Source organism: Hyperolius riggenbachi, chromosome 8 (genome assembly GCF_040937935.1).
Source record: "Hyperolius riggenbachi isolate aHypRig1 chromosome 8, aHypRig1.pri, whole genome shotgun sequence".
Taxonomy (NCBI): domain Eukaryota; kingdom Metazoa; phylum Chordata; class Amphibia; order Anura; family Hyperoliidae; genus Hyperolius; species Hyperolius riggenbachi.
The window spans coordinates 245,896,028-245,910,458 of record NC_090653.1 but is presented as its reverse complement, the minus strand read 5'-3'; the positions used below and the strand labels follow the sequence as shown (position 1 = coordinate 245,910,458).

Sequence of the window (14,431 nt, the reverse complement as noted above, 5' to 3'; positions counted from 1 at the left end):
TCATATTACTGCCACAAACATGAATCCATTTTATTGGAATTCCACATGAAAGACCAACACAAAGTGGTGTACACATGAGAAGTGGAACGAAAATCATACATGATTCCAAACCTTTTTTACAAATCAATAACTGCAAAGTGGTGTGTGCATAATTATTCGGCCCCCTTTGATCTGAGTGCAGTCAGTTGCCTATAGACATTGCCTGATGAGTGCTAATGACTAGAGTGCAACTGTGTGTAATCTAATGTCAGTACAAATCCAGCTGCTCTGTGAGGGCCTCAGAGGTTGTCTAAGAGAATATTGGGAGCAACAACACCATGAAGTCCAAAGAACACACCAGACAGGTCAGGGATCAAGTTATTGAGAAATTTAAAGCAGGCTTAGGCTACAAAAAGATTTCCAAAGCCTTAAACATCCCACGGAGCACTGTTAAAGCGATCATTCAGAAATGGAAGGAGTATGGCACAACTGTAAACCTACCAAGACAAGGCCGTCCACCTAAACTCACAGGCTGAACAAGGAGAGCACTGATCAGAAATGCAGTCAAGAGGCCCATGGTGACTCTGGATGAACTGCAGAGATCTACAGCTCAGGTGGGAGACTCTGTCCATAGGACAACTATTAGTCATGCACTGTACAAAGTTGGCCTTTATGGAAGAGTGGCAAGAAGAAAGGCATTGTTAACAGAAAGCATAAGAAGTCCCGTTTGCAGTTTGCCACAAGCCATGTGTGGGACACAGCAACCATGTGGAAGTAGGTGCTCTGGTCAGATGAGACCAAAATGGAACTTTTTGGCCAAAATGCAAAATATGTGTGGCAGAAAACTAACACTGCACATCACTCTGAACACACCATCCCCACTGTCAAATATGGTGGTGGCAGCATCATGCTCGGGGGGGTGCATCTCTTCAGCAGGGACAGGGAAGCTGGTCAGAGTTGATGGGAAGATGGATGGAGCCAAATACAGGGCAAACTTGGAAGAAAACCTCTTGGAGACTGCAAAAGACTTGAGACTGGGTCTGAGGTTCACCTTCCAGCAGGACAATGACCCTAAACATAAAGCCAGGACAACAATGGAATGGTTTAAAACAAAACATATCTATGTGTTAGAATGGCCCAGTCAAAGTCCAGATCTAAATCCAATCGAGAATCTGTGGCAAGATCTGAAAACTGCTGTTCACAAACGCTGTCCATCTAAATTGACTGAGCTGGAGCTGTTTGCAAAGAAGAATGGGCAAGGATTTCAGTCTCTACATGTGCAAAGCTGGTAGAGACATACCCTAAAAGACTGGCAGCTGTAATTGCAGCAAAAGGTGGTTCTACAAAGTATTGACTCAGGGGGCCGAATAATTACGCACACCCCACTTTGCAGTTATTTGTAAAAAATGTTTGGAATAATTTTCGTTCCACTTCTCACGTGTTCACCACTTTGTATTGGTCTTTCACGTGGAATTCCAATAAAATTGATTCATGTTTGTGGCAGTAATGTGACAAAATGTGGAAAACTTCAAGGGGGCCGAATACTTTTGCAAGCCACTGTATTCTACCATGAAGGCCTGATTCACACAGTCTCCTCTTAACAGTTGTTCTACAGATGTGTCTGCTGCTAGAACTCTTTGTGGCATTGACCTGGTCTCTAATCTGAGCTGCTGTTAACCTGCGATTTCTAAGGCTGGTGACTCGAATGAACTTGACCTCCTAGGTAGAGGTGACTCTTGGTCTTCCTTTCCTGGGGCGGTCCGCATGTGAGCCATTTTCTTTGTAGAGTTTGATGGTTTTTGAGACTGCACTTGGGGGCACTTTCAAAGTTTTCCCAATTTTTCGGACTGACCGGCCTTCATTTCTTAAAGTAATGATGGCCACTCATTTTTCTTTACTTGGCTGCTTTTTTTCTTGCCATAATACAAATTCTAACAGTCTATTCAGTAGGACTATCAGCTGTGTATCCACCTGACTTCTCCACAACGTAACTGATGGTCCCAACCCAATTTATAATGCAAGAAATCCCACTTATTAAACCTGACAGGGCACACCTGTGAAGTCAAAACCATTTCAGCTCATCAAGAGAATGCCAAGTGTGCAAAGCAGTAATCAAAGCAAAAGGTGGCTACTTTGGAGAACCTAGAATATGACATAATTTCAGTTGTTTCACACTTTTTGGTTATGTACTATACTTCCACATGTGTTAATTCATAGTTTGGATCAGGGCTGTGGAGTCGGAGTCGTGGAGTCGGGCAATTTTGGGTGCCTGGAGTCGGAGTCGGGAAAAAATGCACCGACTCCTAATGAATTTGTAACTGTAATTAAAATAGAAAATATGATAAAATGTTCTATTTCTCAGATAATAGTCATTAAAAATAATGTGTATATATACAGTATATATACAGTAATAGCTGTGCTTAGTCCACAAAAATGAAATAAACCAATCAAAATTAGTTACTTGGTCTGCTTCAATAAAGCAGTCCCCGTATTTTTAAGGTCAGAGATATACATATCTGATTGTGACTGTATATATGAGGTGTACACAGGAATCTCTTATACTGTATATACTAAACAACATCTATGCTGTAAGAATAAAGCCTGATGTGTAGCTGTGTCACTAATAGAGATGGTCAATGAGATGGAAATAATTCTGCATTGATGCTGATTTATGCAAATGTATGCACTCCCTTTGCTGATGAAATCAAATCATTTGATATGTTGTTAAAATTTGGTTTGGTGACTACAAATTAAAGGGTAACTGAGACGGATGAAAAGTAACGTTTTATACATACCTGGGGCTTCCTCCAGCCCCCTTCAGGCTAATCAGTCCCTCGCTGTCCTCCACCACCCGGATCTTCTGCTATGAGTCCTGGTAATTCAGCCAGTCAGCGCTGTCCGGCCGCATGCCGCTCCCACAGCCAGTAACATTCTGCACCTGCGCAATAGTGCTGCACAGGTGTAGTATGCTCCTGGCGGCGGAGTGTGTGCATGCGCACTACACCAGACTGGCTCAAGTACCTGGACTCATAGCAGAAGATCCAGGTGGTGGAGGAGGACAATGAGGGACTGATTAGCCTGAAGGCGGCTGGAGGAAGCCCCAGGTACGTATAAAACTTGAATTTCATCTGTCTCAGGTTTACTTTGTTACACAGTAGTACTATACTCTACATATGCACTCCCCACAGAGCTGCAGGGAATCCACTGAGAATGCTGTGCACATTGAACACAGAGGTGTTGTCTGTTTACAATCTACTCATTCCCCTGCAGAGTACCTGCACATCATTCTTACATGTACCCACACTTACATTGCCTAGGGCATGATAGATGTTCTTTGTTCCGGTTTGTACCTTTTTACAAGTACTCTTACCAAGGACTAGTTTTAGTCTAAAGGGAATAAATATAGTAGTCTACGTATCCTTCTCACTTCAGTTGTCTTGTAAAATTCCTAAGCGTTGGCAGTTAACCACCCTGGCGTTCTGATTAAATCGCCAGGGTGGCTGCGGGAGGGTTTTTTTCAAATAAAAAAAAAACTATTTCATGCAGCCAACTGAAAGTTGGCTGCATGAAAGCCCACTAGAGGGCGCTCCGGAGGCGATCTTCCGATCGCCTCCGGCGCCCAGAATAAACAAGGAAGGCCGCAATGAGCGGCCTTCCTTGTTTTGCTTATATCGTCGCCATAGCGACGAGCGGAGTGACGTCATCGACGTCAGCCGACGTCCTGACGTCAGCCGCCTCCGATCCAGCCCTTAGCGCTGGCCGGAACTTTTTGTTCCGGCTGCGCAGGGCTCAGGCGGCTAGGGGGGCCCTCTTTCGCCGCTGCTCGCGGCGAATCGCCGCAGAGCGGCGGCGATCAGGCAGCACACGCGGCTGGCAAAGTGCCGGCTGCGTGTGCTGCTTTTTATTTGATTAAAATCGGCCCAGCAGGGCCTGAGCGGCGACCTCCGGCGGTGTTGGACGAGCTCAGCTCGTCCAGACCGCTCAGGTGGTTAAGAGACGAATTTCATGTTACATACTTTTAATCAACAAAATTGTAATATGCAAATTAGAGGAGTCGGAGTCGGTGGAATCCTAAACTGAGGAGTCGGAGTCGGTGGATTTTTGGACCGACTCCACAGCCCTGGTTTGGATGCCTTCAGTGTGAATCTACAATGTTCATAGTCATGAAAATAAAACTCTTTGAATGAGAAGGTGTGTCCAAACTTTTTGTGTGTGTAAAATATATTCCATCTCTATCAATCATAAATAGTTGCCTTAGGGACTGAATGTTTAACCACTTGAGGACTCAGCCTTTACCCCCCCTTAAGGACCAGCGCTGTTTTTTCCATTCAGACCACTGCAGCTTTAACGGTTTATTGCTCGGTCATACAACCTACCACCTAAATGAATTTTGGCTCCTTTTCTTCTCACTAATACAGCTTTCTTTTGATGCTATTTGATTGCTGCTGCGAGTTTTACTTTTTATTATATTCATCAAAAAAGACATGAATTTTGGCAAAAAAATGATTTTTTTAACTTTCTGTGCTGACATTTTTCAAATAAAGTAAAATTTCTGTATACATGCAGCGCGAAAAATGTGGACAAACATGTTTTTGATTAAAAAAAACCCATTCAGCCTATATTTATTGGTTTGGGTAAAAGTTATAGCGTTTACAAACTATGGTGCAAAAAGTGAATTTTCCCATTTTTAAGCATCTCTGACTTTCCTGACTACCTGTCATGTTTCATGAGGTGCTAAAATTCCAGGATAGTATAAATACCCCACAAATAACCCCATTTTGGAAAGAAGACATCCCAAAGTATTCACTGAGAGGCATAGTGAGTTCATAGAAGATTTTATTTTTTGTCACAAGTTAGCGGAAAATGACAGTTTGTCACAAAAAAAAAAGGTTTCCATTTCTGCTAACTTGTAACAAAAAAAAATGAAATCTGCCATGGACTCAACATGCCCCTCAATGAATACCTTGAAGTGTCTATTTTTCAAAATGGGGTCATTTATGGGGTGTGTTTACTGTCCTGGCATTTTGGGGGGTGCGGAATTGTAAGCACCCCTGTAAAGCCTAAAAGTAGTCATTGCAATGTGGGCCCCTTAGCGCAGTTTGGCTGCAAAAAAGTGTCACACATATGGTATCGCCATACTCGGGAGAAGTAGTACAATGTGTTTTGGGGTGTATTTTTACACATACCCATGCTGGGTGGGAGAAATATCTCTGTAAATGACAATTTTTTGATTTTTTTTTTTTACACACAATTGTCCATTTACAGAGTTATTTCTCCCACTCAGCATGGGTATGTATAAAAATACACCCCGAAACACATTGTACTACTTCTCCTGAGTACGGCGATACCACATGTGTGGCACTTTTTTGCACCCTAACTACGCTAAGGGGCCCAAAGTCCAATGAGTACCTTTAGGATTTCACAGGTCATTTTGAGAAATTTGGTTTCAAGACTACTCCTCACGGTTTAGGGCCCCTAAAATGCCAGAGCAGTATAGGAACCCCACAAATGACCCCATTTTACAAAGAAGACACCCCAAGGTACTCAAGTAGGAGTATGGTGAGTTCATAGAAGATTTTACTTTTTGTCACAAGTTAGCGGAAAATGATTTTTATTGGTTTTTTTTACCAAGTGTCATTTTCCGCTAACTTGTGACAAAAAATAAAATCTTCTTTGAACTCACCATACTCCTAACGGAATACCTTGGGATGTCCTCTTTGTAAAATGGGGTCATTTGTGGGGTTCCTATACTGCTCTGGCATTTTAGGGGCCCTAAACCGTGAGGAGTAGTCTTGAAACCAAATGTTTCAAAATGACCTGTGAAATGCTAAAGGTACTCATTGGACTCTGGGCCCCTTAGCGCAGTTAGGGTGCAAAAAAGTGCCACACATGTGGTATCGCCGTACTCGGGAGAAGTAGTACAATGTGTTTTGGGGTGTATTTTTACACATACCCATATTGGGTGGGAGAAATATCTCTGTAAATGACAATTTTTTGATTTCTTTACACACAATTGTCCATTTACAGAGATATTTCTCCCACCCAATATGGGTATGTGTAAAAATACACCCCAAAACACATACTACTTCTCCTGAGTACGGCGGTACCACATGTGTGGCACTTTTTTGCACCCTAACTGCGGTAAGGGGCCCAGAGTCCAATGAGTACCGTTAGCATTTCACAGGTCATTTTGAGAAATTTGTTTCAAGACTACTCCTCACGGTTTAGGGCCCCTAAAATGCCAGGACAGTATAGGAACCCCACAAATGACCCCATTTTACAAAGAGGACATCCCAAGGTATTCCGTTAGGAGTATGGTGAGTTCATAGAAGATTTTATTTTTTGTCACAAGTTAGTGGAAAATGACACTTGGTAAAAAGAACCAATAAAAATCATTTTCCGCTAACTTGTGACAAAAAGCAAAATCTTCTATGAACTCACCATACTCCTAATTGAGTACCTTGGGGTGTCTTCTTTCTAAAATGGGGTCATTTGTGGGGTTCCTATACTGCTCTGGCATTTTAGGGGCCCTAAACCGTGAGGAGTAGTCTTGAAACCAAATGTTTCAAAATGACCTGTGAAATGCTAAAGGTACTCATTGGACTCTGGGCCTCTTAGCGCAGTTACGGTGCAAAAAAGGGCCACACATGTGGTATCGCCGTACTCGGGAGAAGTAGTACAATGTGTTTTGGGGTGTATTTTTACACATACCCATATTGGGTGGGAGAAATATCTCTGTAAATGACAATTTTTTGATTTTTTTACACACAATTGTCCATTTACAGAGTTATTTCTCCCACCCAGCATGGGTATGTGTAAAAATACACCCCAAAACACATTGTACTACTTCTCCCGAGTACGGCGATACCACATATGTGGCACTTTTTTGCACCCTAACTGCGCTAAGGGGCCCAGAGTCCAATGAGTACCGTTACCATTTCACAGGTCATTTTGAGAAATTTGGTTTCAAGACTACTACTCACGGTTTAGGGCCCCTAAAATGCCAGAGCAGTATAGGAACCCCACAAATGACCCCATTTTAGAAAGAAGACACCCCAAGGTAAAAAAAAGTAAAAATACACCCTAAAACACATTGGTCTACTTCTCCCGGGTACGGCGATAGCACGTGTGGCACTTTTTTGCAGCCTAACTGCGCTAAGGGGCCCAACGTGCAATGACTACCTTTGGGCTTTACAGGGGTGCTCACAATTTAGCCCCCCCCCCCCACATGACAGGACAGTTAACAAACCCCACAAATGACCCCATTTTAAAAATAAGACACCACAAAGTATTCCATGAGGGGCATGGTGAGTTTATAAAAAAAATTATTTTTTTGTCACAAGTTAGCAGAAAAGGATACTTTGTGAAAAAAAACATAAAAAAAACAATTTATGCTAACTTGTGACAAAAAACAAAATCTTCTATGAACTCACCATGCACCTCACGGAATACTTTGGGGTGTCCTCTTTCCAAAATGGGGTCATTTGTGGGGTCTGTCCTGGCATTTTAGGGCCTCTGCAATCATTACATGTATGGCCAGTATTTCTGCTATACTCCTTATATTGGGCATACAGGTAGTGCATTCTGGGCTGAAAGGAAAAATGAACGGCAAACATCCCTTCATTCGCATCGATCAATGTGGATGAACAAATATCTGCCAAAAAATGTGAAACAAAAAGAAAAGAAAGAGGGACATAGGAGCTGCCACCCCAAAAATCCAAACCCACCAGCTCGTATGCCCAGGCAAACCTGATTTATTCATCCACATCGATCGATGTGAATGGAGAAATCATTGCTTGAGTTCTTTTTTGATACAAAGTGCTTGCCAAAGCATATGAACCCCAACACCGCTCCTCGGCCCATATGCCTCGGCAAACGTATCTTTTTTACTGTGGAGGAGAAATCTCGTCCTACAGCGCTGCATGCACCGATTTTGTGTATCCTGACAGAAGCGCAATGCTTCTGTCAGGATGCACCATCAGTGCTGCAGCTGATTGGTTGGTCGGTCTGGATAGAAAAAAGAGAGAAGAAAAACGAAAAAAACAAAAAGGAGGGGAAGGCGTCCGCCTGGACATAGGAGCTGCCACCCCAAAAATCCAAACCCACCAGCTCGTATGCCCAGGCAATCCTGATTTATTCATCCACATTGATCGATGTGAATGGAGAAATCATTGCTTGAGTTCTTTTTTGATACAAAGTGCTTGCCAAAGCATATGAATCCCCAACACCACACCTTGGCCCATATGCCTCGGCAAACGTATCTTTTTTTACTGTGGAGGAGAAATCTCGTCCTACAGCGCTGCATGCACCAATTTTGTGTAACCTGACAGAAGCGCAATGCTTCTGTCAGGATGCACCATCAGTGCTGCAGCTGATTGGTCGGTCGGTCGGTCGGTCTGGATAGAAAAAAGAGAGAAGAAAAACGAAAAAAACAAAAAGGAGGGGAAGGCGTCCGCCTGGACATAGGAGCTGCCACCCCAAAAATCCAAACCCACCAGCTCGTATGCCCAGGCAATCCTGATTTATTCATCCACATTGATCGATGTGAATGGAGAAATCATTGCTTGAGTTCTTTTTTGATACAAAGTGCTTGCCAAAGCATATGAATCCCCAACACCACACCTTGGCCCATATGCCTCGGCAAACGTATCTTTTTTTACTGTGGAGGAGAAATCTCGTCCTACAGCGCTGCATGCACCGATTTTTGTGTAACCTGACAGAAGCGCAATGCTTCTGTCAGGATGCATCATCAGTGCTGCAGCTGATTGGTCGGTTGGAAAAAAAGAGAGAAGAAGGAAAAAAAAAAAAAAAAAAGCAAGCAGCAAAGCACTTCAATAACATTAACTTTTTAAACTTTATTAAATATGTTCAAACCAAACAATAACATTGGTAACCAAATATTAACTTTTTTGCTTACCTGTTTTTTTTTTTGTTTTTTTTGTTTTTTTACCTGCGAGCTGAGGATAAACTTCTCCTCCCCCATGGGTCAATGTGCAAAGTGCAAATCGCACAGATATGTGGCGAAGTACATTATGCATTCTGTCCCAAGTGAAAGGAGAGGTTTCTGGCAGGCCAGTGTATTTGGATCTCTCAAAACCTGATGTTTGGGTTCACACTGCATACTGGCCTATCCGGTCGGTCGAGCCCGCCGCACCGTCTCGCCCAAAATAGATCTTCAGGGAATACCACAAGAGTAGCATTCGGCCTAGTAATTAACTGCGTCGCCGTAGACTAACATGACTTCCGGGCCGACCCAAATTGCCGCAGAAGCCACGCAGTAACGTAGGCATGCACTAGCGTTAAGTCAAGCACTTCCGGCGTAGGGGGGGACCGCAAAGTGTGACTTTTGCTAGGCAATTTGCCCTAACGCATCGCGCCAGTGTGAAATAGCACTGAGAGACCCTTGTGCCTACTGCTGTGTCTGTAGTTCCCTAGGTTCTAAAAGTGTGTCTTCTCGTGGTACCTCTCATAACACTCCCCTAGGCATAGGCCAGGCTGGTCAGGACAGCGGGGACAGTAAACGGGGGTGTCACGCCTTATTCCAGCCTTGCTGCAGACACGACATCTTTTTCTGGGGTTGCGTTGAGTTTGGGTACTGGGAATCGGGTAGGCGTAATGCCTTCCATGCAGCCTGCTAGTTGCATTTGGGGGTTGGGCTCTGGCACCTTCTGGATAGAGGAGTGCCGAAACAATGTCTTCCTGGAATTGAAGGAAAGATCCAGTTCTCCCAGCCTAACTGTAGAGAACAAAGCTGTTGTACATCGCCAATTGAATTAAATACACAGACACTTTCTTATACCAGCGTCTGGTTTTCCGGGAAATTAAATAGGGCCCTAACATCTGGTCATTGAAGTCCACCCCTCCCATGTTGGCATTATAGCTGTGGACGGCGAGGGGCTTTTCAATGACCTCTGTTGCCCGTGTAATTTGTACTGTCGTGTCTGTGTGAATGGTAGACAGAAGGTAAACGTCCCTCTTGTCCTTCCATTTCACCGAGAGCAAGTCATCGGTACACAAGGCGGTCCTCTCCCCCCGTTGAAGTCTGGTCTTAACGAGCTGTTGGGGGAAGCCCCGGCGACTAGGCCGCACGGTGCCACAGCATCGGATTCCTTCTAACTTTAAGTGCTGAAAGAGGGCCACACTTGTGTAAAAGTTGTCCACATAAAGATGGTACCCCTTCTGGAACAAGGGTGACACCAAGTCCCACACAATCTTTCCACTGCTCCCCAGGTAGTCAGGACATCCGACCGGCTCCAATTTTGAGTCTTTTCCCTCATAGACCCTAAAACGAGATGTATAGCCTGTGGCTCTATCACAGAGCTTATACAGTTTCACCCCATACCTGGCGCGCTTGCTTGGGATGTACTGTTTGATGCCAAGGCGCCCGGTAAAATGTACGAGGGACCCATCTACACAGATGTTCTGTTCAGGGGTATAAGCATCTGCAAATGTGGATGACAGGTGGTCTATGAGGGGCCGAATTTTGTGGAGCCGGTCATAAGCTGGGTGGTCTCTTTCATGACAGGTGTCGTTGTCATTGAAATGCAGGAAGCGCAGGATGATCTCAAATCGCGCCCTGGACATGGCAGCAGAGAACACGGGCATGTTATGTATTTGGCGTGTAGACCAATAAGAGCGCAATACATTTTTTTTTTAGTAATACCCATGTTGAGGAGAAGGCCCAAAAAATTTTAAGTTCGGAAACTTGGAGTGGTTTCCACCGAAAAGGCTGGGCGTGGCAGCTTTTCGGATGGGCGGTTATAAATTGTGTGGCATATAGGTTGGTCTCAGCCACAATTAAGTCAAGGAGATCCTGGGTGAGGAACAGTTCAAAAAAGTCTAGGGCCGATCCTAGTTCAACTGTCTCCACCTGGACTCCAGACTGGGCGGTGAAAGGGGGCAGTATGGGTGCGGCGGGATCAGGGGAATGCCAATCAGGGTTTGCCAGCACCTCTGGAAAACCAATGGGAGTACGGGCCCGTCTACTTGGTGGCTGCGGATCGGATCTTAATTCACGTACCACCGAACCAGTTTCTACTTCCAGGATGGTGTCCGCCACTTCATCAGGGTCTTCTGCGGAAGTACTGGTGTTGATAGGTCCAGGAGATGCTGCGCTGCTGGTGCATGCCTCACCAAGAAAAATCAGATCAGCCCCACTCTGCTGCCCTTGAGACTGATCTTCCGCCACCTGCAGTCCAGTGACATGGGGTGTGGTACGCCTGGCTCTAGCCGGGACCTCAACCTCGTCATCGGAACTATCGGTCAGAGAGCCACTGCTGTCTACAGGATCGTACTCTGAACCCGAAGATTCGTCGAATAAGTCGACCCAATCATCCTCATCCGACTGGTCCATGTACCTGTAGATGTCTTCATTGGAAAACCTCTTTTTTGCCATGGTGGCCTGCTAAATTTAGGAGGTATTCCTCTGAAACTACCCAGGAAAAGAGCACCTACCTAGCGAAAGGGAGTACTTGAGAGGTAGAAAGCTGTGGTCACTGAGTTTAGATAAAAAAAATCAAAACTGATGTTTACAGTGCCACAGCTTGTGTACAGTGTTTTTTGCAGTGATCAGAAAAAAGAAATTTCTGTCACTGCGGTGGGGCGGGCTGAACGCAGTGCAGGCGAACGATCAGGTCTGATCGGGCAAACACTGCGTTTTTTTGTGGATCCTAGAGACCCTAATATAGATCTGACTGTGATCACTAATAATCACTTACAGATACTATATAGTACCAATGCTGATTAGCGACAGTGATGACGCTAATTAGTGACTGTGGTGCAGTGGGCTGAGCACTAACTGACACTAACAACCCTTTTGCTTAGCTAACTGGCCTAACTGTTTGTTACCACTAGTGATACTAAAAAAGTTTTTAGATCACTAGGATAGTGATGGTGAGGGGGGGGGGGGGGGGGTTGGGGATCAGAGAGCAATCACAAATAATCAAAAACAATCACGAGACAATTACAACACAATTACAGCAATCGGCGCAATCAAAGCCAATCACGGACCAATTGAATCCAATAACGCGACAATCAAAAACCAATTACGTGACAATTGAAGCCAATCACACGACAATCGATGCTACTCACAGGGCAAAATAGCCAATCAGTGGGTAATTGGCAAAATCAAAACCAATTACGGGCAATTGAAGCCAATCACGCGACAATCGAAAACAAATTACGTGACAATCGAAGCCAATCACAGTGCAATTGAGACAATTGTAGCCAAACAAAGCACAATCAAGCCTTACAGACAGGAGATAAGATGCACAGTGGCAGGGGGGAGAATATACGCAATCAATGAACTAGGACGGTATGTGGAGGATCGGAAGGGGTGGGGGGTGATCAGATACCCCTAAGGGGTAGTTGGGGGTCTAATCTGATGGATAGGAGTGACAGGTGGTGACAGGGGGTGATAGATGGGTTATTGACGGGTGATAAGTGGGTGTTTACAGGGAAAAACAGATGTAAACAATGGACTGCTGATGTGATCAGGGGGGGTGTCTCGGTGGGATCTGAAAGGGTGGGTGGGTGATCAGAAGCCCCTAAGGGGCAGTTGGGGGTCTGATCTAATGGGGGGCAGTGACAGGTGGTGACAAGGGATGATTGACAGGTGACTGATAGGTGATTGGCAGCTGATCGCTGGGGAGATAGACAGATGCAGGGGAGATAGATAGGTTCAGTATACAGGGGGGGGGGTCGGGGGGAGATCTGGAGGTGTGGGGGGTGATCAGATACCCCTAAGGATAGAAGTGACAGGTGGTGACAGGGGATGATTGACAGGTGACTGATAGGTGATTGGCAGCTGATCGCTGGGGAGATAGACAGATGCAGGGGAGATAGATAGGTTCAGTATACAAGGGGGGGGGGGGGGTCGGGGGGAGATCTGGAGGTGTGGGGGGTGATCAGATACCCCTAAGGGGTAGTTGGGGGTCTGCTCTGATGGATAGAAGTGACAGGTGGTGACAGGGATTTATTGATGGGTGATATGGGGGGTGGTTAGGTCTGATCTGCGGGCTGCAGGGGGGTACAGGGGGGTGTCTGATGGGTGCTGCGGGTGATCGGGGGTCTGTGGGGCTCCTAATATGTGTGTGCGTGCACTCTTACTGTGCCTGCTCTCCTCGCTGGTGGTCGATCGCTAAGTGTGACCACCAGCGGGAGGCAGGCAGTATAATACAGTTTGTTACGTAAACAAACTGTATTATACTCATTGTATTGGCCAATTTAAAAAAGTACAGCCCGCCGGCGCTGCTGATTGGCCGGCGGGCTGAAGTCACAAGGGTGCCCAACAGTGTGACGTAGCGATCGCGCGGCTACAGCCGCGCGATCGCTCGTTAATTAGGCTGCAGCTGGCGACGCAGTACTGCGTCGCTGGTCCTGCAGCTGCCACTTTGCCGACGCGCGGTATGAGTGCGCGGTCGGCAAGTGGTTAATAGGTATGTCAAGAGGGTATATTACTGTCATTTTTTTAATTTGCATGCTTATAGATAGTGATGGACGCAAAAATACCTTTATTTCCAAATAAAATATTAGCGCCATACATTGTACTAGGGAAATATTTTAAACGTTGCAATAACCGGGACAAATGGGCAAATAAAATGTGTGGCTGAAAACTGAGAAATAATTAACTTTTTTCCATTTTGTTTCTTATTATTCCAATTATGTGTTTAGAATAAAATAATTCTTAGCATAATGTACCTCCCAAAGAAAGCCTAATTGGTGGCGAAAAAAACAAGATATAGATCATGTTGTTATTTGTTGGCGAAAGTATGGGAGGAGCGCTGATAGGTGAAAATTGCTCGGTCCTAAAGGGGTAAAAACCCCTCGGGGGCAACTGTGCCATGAGTAGATGTATGGAAGCTTTTTCACTTCCCAACGAGGTGTGTGTGTGTGTGTGTGTGTGTGTGTGTGTGTATATGAGTCATCGATGCTAGAGTTGAACAGGTGAACATCTGCTGTGCAGGTTGGTACAGGCCACGCAGCACGCTGCAATGTTCTCACCAGAATTGCGCTTTTCCAGCCGGGAGGCATGAAAAAGTAGCCGGGCGGGACCCGACGGAAGTATGCAGGGACGGGAGTATGCAGGGCCGGCGCAACTCTACTTACAGTATAGGAGGAGGAGGATGAGGAGGCGAGTCTATGACAGCTGGGTGCCCACCAAAATTAGCCGGGTGGAGCAGCATTGCTGGGTCCTTGATTCAAATCCCAGCCAGGGCACTATCTGCATGGAGTTTGTATGTTCTCCCCGTGTCTGCGTGGGTTTCCTCCCACATCCCCAAAACATAAGTTAATTGGCTTCCCCCTAACTTGGCTCTAGACCACAATACTTACTTAGACATAGGACTGTGGTAGGGATTAGATTGAGAGCCACTCTGAGGGACAGCTAATGACAAGACAATATACTCTGTACAGCACTGCAGAAGATGTCGGTGCAATATAAATACTGAATAAT

The 14,431-nt window shown here is 45.3% G+C and overlaps 1 protein-coding gene across 1 annotated transcript in view; it reads left to right on the top strand.

Annotated features, from left to right (window-relative positions):
* The window catches only part of LRRC8A (leucine rich repeat containing 8 VRAC subunit A), a 54,995-nt gene that overhangs the window by 21,425 nt on the left and 19,139 nt on the right, over positions 1-14,431 (top strand). The window lies entirely within an intron of this gene.